The sequence below is a fragment of the Rhinatrema bivittatum genome, chromosome 3 (genome assembly GCF_901001135.1).
Source record: "Rhinatrema bivittatum chromosome 3, aRhiBiv1.1, whole genome shotgun sequence".
In the NCBI taxonomy this organism is placed as follows: Eukaryota; Metazoa; Chordata; class Amphibia; order Gymnophiona; family Rhinatrematidae; genus Rhinatrema; species Rhinatrema bivittatum.
Window position 1 is genome coordinate 85,661,665 of NC_042617.1, and position 10,225 is coordinate 85,671,889.

Genomic DNA, 10,225 nt, shown 5'->3' on the forward strand with positions numbered 1-10,225 from the left:
TCTTTTATGAATGATGAGAAGGTTTGAAGAAAAGCAACACTAAATTACAATGACAGTAATAGATAACTGGCTTGATGTATTCTCATGCAATTGTTTCACTGGTACAGATTCCAAAATGAGCATTTTGGAACATCTACTTATATACCTTGGATTATAAAGTTCACATTTCGATAACTTTGTACACAGAAGAAAAAAATGGCTTATTGGGTAAAAATAGAATGTACTGCAAAGAAAATTCACCCCTAAAAGTAACTAATTACCTGGTTGAATGACAGAGAGAATGATAGATAGCAATGCAAGGTGATTAAAGCAAAGCTATTCATTACCATAGTACATCAGTATTCCTAATTGCTGTTGTTATTAAGCACCACAGAATTCTTCTGTGTATTGTAAATTAAATGACAGTAAACAAAAGTGCAGCTGTAATTGGTTCAGATAAATGTACATTTTTTCAGTACAGCGCCATACTGCAAAGTGTTGCCACCAGAGATTATGCTATCACATCTACAGTACTATACATTTCAAACAATAGAGCAACTACTTGTTAGCAGAAGCAAATTCACAATGGAGTCGTATGCACAGATTTTCTGTTCCAGAAGAACTGACAATGGCCTGCTCATAAGGAAAATCTTTCAAGTGAAATCACTGGCAAACAAGAGACACCTCAGCTCCACAGGAAGACCTGTTGTTAGTGGAAAAAATGTGATGTCCCTAATAAACAGGAATACATCCAGGAATTTATGAGAAACCAGAGCAACAGCTTCCTGCTATATCTTCCAGTATTTTTTCAATAGGAAAAAAAAAAAGAGAAGCACATAATAAAAAGAATATGCTACAAATTATACAGCAACATACAGTGGACCTATATATGGTCTTAATTCAACAACTACTTAATCCCTAAGAAGTTTTTGAAATGCTCCTATCGAGTTATTTCTGGTCTCTGTGCATACTTATTCTAGGTCTCTGCCCATCAGAATATCCATGCGTAGGAATTTGTTTAGCAGATTTAAACAAGAATGCATAAACTGGGCTTCATGGGCGTGTAAACCTCAGAGAGGATAACTTTCAAACCTACTCTCAGTATTGCATTTGCACACATAAGTGGATACTCTGAGATTTATACTATTTTTTATAAACTGTGTAGCAGGTTGCTGCATTGTTTTTAAAATACAGTGTAGTTCTGCTCTTAAAGTAAGCACATATGTTTACACATCAATATTTGCAATGCAATGAAAGCACTTACTTTATCTATATTATTACTGAATGCTTGTATATTTTATGTGGGAAAAATATAACATGAACATGATTCATATATGGAGGTTTGGTATATTTTAAATTAAGTGGGCATACTTAAAATCACCAGTTTGCCAATACGTCTTTAAGCTCACCTAGTCTGTCTCCAGTTCACTTTGAGCCTCTAGAACTTCATCCTGAACCCCCACCGATTCGCTTAGACCTCCCATCCAAAAATTACAGACAAATCTGATTTCATGTGCTTGCCTATTAGCAGGTATAACATTGCATGAATAAGGGGGTTATTTTGTATTTGTATCGCACACGAAACGTCCCTTTCCGCGTGTGATAGCAAGCGGGAGGCGGAGTTGGGGCAGGGAGGGGAGGAGTCGGGGCGGCGAGGAGGCAGACGCGGCGATATCTAAGCTGGCAGTGATAAGGTAAGCTACGTTATCGCCGCTATTGGGTGAGAAAGCCAGCAGTGATAACACCGTGGTAGTGCGATTGCTGCCGGCTTTCGCAGGCCCACCCCCCCTTTGCCCCCCCCGCTCCCCGTTACCGCCAGGATTCACCATTCTCTGCGAGAATGGAAAATCCAGGCCTAAGTTAGATAATTTATAAGTGAATACCTCTTGTAAAATAGCAACTTTTGTGCATATCTCTTGATCCTTCCCCAGAATGTCCCTAGGCCATCCTTTCTTTGTGTCAGCAAATGTACATATGAAACCAAAAAATGTGCATATTTTTGAAGTTTTAGAAAATATCATGTACATAAATACAGGCTACTTATATGCATAAATGCTAATTTTCCACAGGTAACCCCTTTGAAAATTTGCTTATCAGTGATAGGGTGTGCATGAAATACATTTTTAGTTGGGTTTGGATTTTTGATTTGGTCTCCTGTTTTGTTTGTTCTGGATCAAAAGCTTATTCATTTCACTTGTTTCAATTTGAGCTAATGGAGAAGCAATGCATCCTATTTTGGACTCTAAAGTAGGATTTTTTATGAAACTTGCAAGCAGGTATCAGCAGAGGAGGAATAAGTACCCCAAGATATCAAGAGTAGCATTAACACACAACGGCGCCAACAGCGACATGAACAGTCCACACATTGTGAGAAAGGCAAAGCAGCACAAATAGTGGTATGAACAACCAAAGCAATAAAAGAGGGGCAAAATGGTACAAACAGTAGATTGAATACCCTAATGCACCAAAAGTGGCATGAAAACCCCAAGACATAGAGTGAGGGGCATGGCAGCAAGCACACTGACCTGAACCATAAGGAATAATGTGAGGGATATAGCAGCAAACACAGTGGCATCAACACCTCAAGACATAACTGCTGACTATGCATACTAAGTGACAAATATTCCGAAAGCTCTCTGGCTTTTCAGTGAGATAAATGTCTCACTGAATATATTAACCCAGAGTTATTGTTACTTTTAGCTGGATTATGTTCAAATCTAACCATAACTGGTTAGGTTTGTAAATTATCCGACTGCATGTGGCCGAATAACTTGCTACTTTAACTGGCTATATTCAAAATATAACCGTTTAAGTGGCTGCAAAATGGAGCTTAAAAATAAATTTGGGGGACCTGATCCCCCAGCCTCTCACCCTTGAAAACTCTTAACAATAATTGTAGGAATAGCACCTGTTTCTCCTCTCCCCCCCCCCCCCCCCCCCAATGCATCAAATGAATAAAAAAAACCAGTGGCCCCTAATGATCCAAGTGTTATGGTCACCGGCCGCGGTTCTCCGTGGCCGGGACCGATCGTCCTGGCCACCTGTCACGGCAGACCGCAAACAGGGCAAGTGCCTACTCATGGGGGGCGTCAATCCCCCAGGCTCCGGCAGGCACAGGCAATTCTCCCCTGTATTTCCTTCTCGGCCGTTGCTGCTGATGACGTCTGGCTGCATGGCTCCTTGTTGGCTGGGCTGGCTCTACCCCCCTCGGGGAATAACTAGGGCTGCGCACGCGGCTGGCTGCCAAATTTGAAGGAACTACGACAGGAAGTTGTTGTGGTTCCTCCTCTGGTCTCTTTCCTGTTTCTAGGTATTTAAGGCAAGGTCTGCTCCTCAGACATTGCCTTGTTATCGAGACTCATGAGGTAGTTGCTTGTGCTCCTGGTTCCGTTCCTTGTCCTGCTCCGGATTCTTCTTGGCCTGCTTCCTTGGCTTGGATCTTCGGACTGGTTGTGGTGTTTCCCTGGTTTTGACCCTGGACTGGCTTAGAACCTTTCTCCTTTTACTCCCGGACTGGCTTCGGACCTTTCTCCTGATTCGCTCCCGGACTGGCTTCGGACCATTCTCATGTCTTGCTTCTGGACCGGTTTATGACCCTTCTTTGGAATTCGACCCTGGAACCAGCTCTTGACTATTCTTCGACTCACGCTCCTGGACTGTCTACGACCTGCTGGAGGTGCCAGCCATCCAGAATCCATGACCTGCAGGAGGTGCCTGCATCCGAACCTATCTTCAGTCTTCGGTGAGTCTCCTAAGTCCCAGTGGCCGGGTTCTACGGGCTCCTCCTGGGGGAACCACGAGCTTCCAAGGTGAAGTCTTCAGTCTACTACCGTATCTTCAAGCCTTGCCCTCTGATCGTAGGGACCAGAGAGGGTTGATTCTCTCTTTGGTAGCATTAACCTTACCTTGGACTAAGGGTCCACCTCCTGGTTCGTAACACCAAGGACAGCTCACCCTGCTTCCATGGTTTTAAGCTTATATTTTGATCTTCTCCACACCTACCCCAACATCCATTCCACCCTCCTCATCCCAAGACCCATCCTGCCAAGATTGTGGTAGTATCCTGCCCACTTCCAGCCACTTCTAGCATTCATCTGTTATTATAGTATGCTTAAAATGAGCAACACTGAAAGCATCCAGGAGCAGGTAGGAGACTACTAGGAATGAGCAGAAGGAAAAAATGTGTTTTGTTTTTCATTTTGCCAGGATCAAAATTTGTTTCATTAGTTTGATAGGGGGGAAAACCAAATCATTTATTAGTTTCATTTATTTTTCATTTTCCCATTAAAGTCAATGGGGGAAGTATTTGCAGACTACTTTTGGCTGCAGAATTGCAGTTTTCTTATCAATTCTGATGAAACTTCTGGGGAGCAATCATCATAATGAGAAAAGAGCTCCAAGGTACTTAGACTGTGGCAAAGTGGCACCAAAGTGGCATGAATAGCTAAGGCACTGTAAAGGGGCAAAGGGGTACCAGGAGTGGCAAGAGTGCTTTAATAGAGGAGCAAAGCAACAGCGAGAGTATCAAAAACACACCACAGCTTCAAAAGAGAGCACCGATAACAGTTGCATGAACCCTTGAAGGCAGCACGACAGGCAAAGTGGCAAGACAATGGCATCAACAATGAAGGAGGAACATAGCAAGCAGAAAGAGTGTCAGAAAAAAAACACAAGGTGCCGATAAAGGGACAGCAGCAGAAAAACTAGCACCAACACACTGAGGAACCATGATAGTGGCAAGAACACCACAAGGAGTAGAGTGAGTCATCTGGTGAATGGCAGCAAGGCAGAGTGGCAGAAAGTTGATACGGTAGGGGCAAGACAGACTGGCAGAGGTAGTCAGGTCCCTGTGGTTTTGATAGGGGCAAGACAGGCTGGCCATGGGGAGAGAGTTCCCTTTCCTTTGTGCAGGAAAGGGCTCCCTAGAATGGGTTCACCCCTAGAATGGGGTGTTTCCGTTGGCATCTCGTGAGCTCTTGCTGGTCTTTTAAAATCTGGTGAACGTAGCAGATGTACAAACGAGAATTTTTAAGGCCGAAGCGGAAGAGGTTTCCATGTGAACAGCGGTTCTGGTTCAACATGGGTCAACAGGTACTAAGAGATAGGCTAGCTACACCCGGGGAGAGTTCCCTTTCCTTTGCGCAGGAAAGGGCTCCCTGGAATGGGTTGGCCTCTAGAGTGGAGCACGAGCCTTCAAAGCATGATGACGTGGAGGAGGTTTCCACGTGGACAGTGGTTCTGGTTCAACATGGGTCGGCAGGTACTTAGAAATAGGCTGGCTACACCCGTGGACAGTGTTGCGTCCATCGCTGCACGATACCCTCACTCCGCCCTCCTTACCACTGTGGCAACTCCCTCCGGGCCTGATGGACGATTTGCTGCCACGGCGTCTTCTTGCCGTCTTCCTCCGGCATCCCCGGAGTGGCACGACGCTGTGGGTCCGCCATGTTCCTGATGAAATGGCGCTCCGAAATATGTACCAGCAAGGGCGCGAACCTCAGGGGCGCTCCCCTGAACTGACGTCATCTGCTTCCAATATAAAAAGTCTCAGTATTTGTTAACGGATTGAGTTAGCAAGGATTTGTCCAAGCTACTCTGCCTCCTCGGACTTATGAGGTGTACCTGCTCCTCGAGAGTCTCGTTCTCTTTTCTCTATTTCAGATTGCCGATAGGAACTGGTACTCGCTCCTCGAGGGCTCATGTTCCTGAACACTCTGAAGATTCTCTACTGCCTGGAAGCTATCACAGATACAGACATTTGTGAGTTACCATTGCTCTCTCAGTGCTTTCCCTGGAACCAGGTACTCGCTCCTTGAGGGCCTAACCCTTTCCAGCTACTGAGCTTTCTAAAGACCTTATGTGAGATCTATCATCCAGTTCTGGCTATGAACACAGCATACCCTGTCTACTCACTATCTATAGTTTCTCTACAGCTCAGCAACCCTGGGATCGCTGTTCCAGTACCTGAGGGACTTCAGCCCTGCCGGGCATATCAGCTCACTACTGCCTCCTCTGGTGGTTTTACTAACCTGTCTAATAAAAGAATTATCTGTGCCTGTCTCTGTACTCAAGCCTAGCCAGTGGTCCCTCTCAGGATATCCTCCTGGGGGCGCAGTCATCTGCCATCTGCCCAAGGATTCACCTATCTACATTCCTCTACAGCTGAGTGTCCTCTCCAAGCACTCCGCTGGTAACAGATGGCTACTCCTTCCCCAGCAGGAGTCTTCAACAACAGATTCATTACAGTTTGTTACTACTCCCTCTACAGGAGCTGAGCATATCAGTATACTAACTTCTCCTTCCTCAGGAGTAGATTATAACAGAATGCTAACTCCCTAGCAGATCCTCAACAGATTGCTAACTCCCTAGCAGGTTCCTAACAGATTCATATCTCCATACAGAGATTCATTACAGATTGTTGACTCCTCCTTCTTGAGGTGTCATTCACAACCAACTTGCTCAGTCCTCCCCTTCATAGGAGTTTAACCATCACAGATAGCTAGCTCCTCCCTCCAGAGGAGCTCGCTCATAACGATCGATAACTCCTCCTACCACAGAAGCAGGTTCCTCAACAGATTGCTAACTCCATAGCAGGTTCCTAACAGACAGTTCCCTTTCCTTTGTGCAGGAAAAGGCTCCCTGGAATGGGTTGGCCCCGAAAGTGTGGTGGTTCCGTTGGTATCTAGTGAATACCCAGAAGTTATTAACTGTACTTATGCACTTCAGCTGATGACAAAGGAATGAGAAGAGCTCTCAGAAATAAGAAAACTGCTACTCAAGTCCACTTTTCTTTAGTACTAGAAACATTAATGTTGGCACCTAAGAAAGATTTAGGGAAAATGGCCCATATTATGAAGGTCATGAAAACTATTGAGCATATGAAATATCCAAGCTCCAAGCTGGACAGACAGGCACAGCATTTCAAGTCAGACCCTTGTAGGGACGAACGGCCTGGATGGACAGGCACAGCATTTGAGTTCAGGCCCTTGTAGGGACGTAAGGCCTGGACAGTGGACAGACTGGCACAGCATTTCAGGTCAGGCCCTTGTAGGGACGTAAGGCCTGGACGGACAGGCACAGCGTTTGAGGTCAGGCCCTTGTAGGGACGTATGGCCTGGACAATGGACAGACTGGCATAGCATTTCAGGTCAGGTACATGTGCTGAAATTTTCTGGAGCATAGGAGGCAGTTGGAGCTGCTGCAAGGCTTTCAATTGCTTTTATTCATCTTGCCATTCACAGGGAAAATCTGGAAACCCAAGCAAAGGCATGTTTATTTTAAAAAATACTAGCATTTCCATCAACTCTGTGTTACGGCTCCGAAAGTGGACCCCTGTTCCGAGGTAAGGTTAGCGCTGCCAAAGAGGGAGTTAACCCTCTCTGGCTCCTATCATCGGAGGGCAAGGCTTGAAGGTTCACCCGTAGAGTAAGACTTCGCCCTGGAAGCTCGTGGTTCCCCCAGGAGGAGCCTGTAGGAACCCGGCCGCTGGGACTTAGGAGACTCCCTCAAGACTGAAGATTGGTCTGGATGCAGGTGCCTACTGCAGGTCATAGGTTCCAGACGGCTGGCGTCTCCAGCAGGTCGAGTCAGTCCAGGAGTAGAAGCTGAAGAGTAGTCGAAGGCCGTTCTGAGGGTCGAAGCCTGAAGAAGGGTCCGCAGCCTGGCCTGAAGCAATCCAGGAGAAGGGTCCGCAGCCAATCCAGAGGTAAACCAAGAGAAGGGTCCACAGCCAGTCCAAGGTTGAGCAGAGAGAAGAACGATAGCCAGTCCAAGGGTCAGGAGCCAAGAATCAGTCCAACGAGGAAGAAGACCAGAAGCAGGACGAAGATCAGGAACGGAGCTCAGGAACAGAGACCAGGGACACCAACACGGAACCAGGACCAGAAGCCTCAATACCAAGGCAAGGTCTGAGGAGCAGACCTTGCCTTAAATACCAGGAAGTGGGAGGAGTCACAGGAGGAAGCCACGACCATTTCCTGTCGTGGCCCCTTTAAATCTTCTCTTCAGCCGCGCACGCAGCTCTAAAACAGTCAGGAAGAGGGCGGAGTCAACTCAGCCCCGCTGGGCTCTGCAGCCGGCCTCGGCAGCAGCCAAGGCCGTGAGATGAACACCGGAAGAGGCTCCCTGCTCCTACAGGAGCCTCTGAGTCCACCCGATGTCGCAGGTGAGAACCTGGTCCTGGCCACGGACCACCGCGGAACAGCTCGGTGGCCAAGGTATGGAACACTATCGCGTACTCAGTGAGGGACATAGTGCCTTGGTGTAGCTGAAATAATTCGGTGGCAGCGGTGGGTCTATGAGCAGGCTCGTCATAGATATGGCGGAAGGCTGAGACAAACTATTCTAGATCCCCAAGGATGGAGTCTTTACACTCCTATAGCGGGGAGGCCCAGGCCAGGGGCTTCCCGTCCAGTAAAGATATAATATAACTGGTCGTTACCAGAGCCGTCGGAAACTGGGAAGGCAGCAGAGAGAAACAGATGTAACACTGATTGAGAAATCCACGGCATTGCTTTGCCTCTCCTGAATACCGTAAAGGTGCCGGCAGTTGTATGGGTGTTGCCGGTACAAAATCGGCCGAGGCAACTGGAGCGGGAGGTACAAGCGCAGGTGCTGCATCAATATGATTGGCCGGTCTCTCTACTGTCGCCATCAAGGCATCAAGGCAGATCTGCTGTTGCTGTAGCCGCTGGCCAACTCTAGAGATGGCCTTTAGGCCCGCCACATCCACCGGGTCCATGGCCTTGCAAACTGTTAGGGTGGTGGACCCTTGAGCCAACTGGGACAGATGGTGATACTCTGTGGGAAGGCCCACAGTGATGGTCGCAGCCGGGAGGTGGCACAGAGCAGGAGACCAGAAGGATGCTTCACCACTGGAAGCCCATGATCCCCCTCGAAGGAGCCCATGAGGACCCGAGCTGCTTGGGCTTAGGATGGACCTCCTGGATAGAGTAGACTGGATACCAGAGAGTGAGCCAGAGTCTGAAGCCAGTAACAGAAGCCGGAGACCGATGCCAGGAACAAGCTGAAGTCAGAAGCCAGGGATGAGCCGAAATCAGAAGCAGCAACTAGCAACTCAAATTAGTGAACCTCGTTGCAAGGCACTGAGATGCTTGTCAAGCCAGTTTAAATACTGGCAGCATCTTATGTCATTTCTTGAGGCAGGGTTTTCCCACGCTGGTCCCTTTAAATGGCTGAGACCCTGTGCCTGCGTGCGTGCGCCTAGGGGCTCAGCCATTGACGCTGGTGCAGGCCCCCTGCACCAGCGTCAATGGCATCTCCCTCACTGAAGGAACGCTGAGAAGGAGGCTGCGGGCCTGACCAGGCCTCAGCTATGCTGCTGCAAGACGCCCCGGGGTAAGTGGGGGACCGCCCAGTGGACTTCCACGCGTCAGACACATAACAGAACTAAGACCTTTAGCAAATGCTTGAAACCCACATTCTCCACTACCTGCAAGGGCTGGTTATCAAGGGCAATCATTTCCCCAATGCTCCTGGTTACAACTTTTGAGGCTGCCTGCCTCCTTCCCCGGGATAGCGTTAGCGAACACCACTCCATTTCCTCCATGATGGGTTGTCACTTCTGACAATGGGCAGGGGGCTGTTGGCCTGCCACCTGGCTGCTAGAAGGGACTGAGGGTGTGGGGTGACACTGCTCCTTTTCAACCACTTTATGCCGCCTGGATAAAGGGGTCACATGACTGGTACTGCCACCATCCCCAGATGGAAGTACTGTTGGGTGTTGCTTCTATATATGATGAATCATGCCAAAATTAGTTAGATGTCCCATTTGTTTGCCTCTGCTAATAGCCCTGGCACAGTAATTACACTGAGCAAAACGTGGGTCCTCTGTCACTTTAAAGTGACTCCAGATCGCAGATTTCTTTCGTGATCCCTTCTCTATAGCCTTCGGGGTGGATGCTGGCACTGGAGGTGAAGTAGTGGGTGCACCCTGAGAAGCAATGCCAGGGGCATCAGTCACACTCTGTGCCTGCACTGACTGCTCTTCCTCATCATCAGTTTCATCTCTCCCCTGCTGCACTGAAGTGGAGGCTAAGACAGGACTAACTAATCTTCCTAAACCTTCTTCAGCTATTACTTTTTCCATTTCTTATGATGAGAATCCCACACAAGATGATTCTTCATCGGAATCAGAAGCAAACAGTGCCTGTGCTACATTTTCAAAGCTAAGTCGAGTCTGTTGTTGCACTGCTGCTTTTGGGTCTCGCCTTTTTGTCTTGCATAA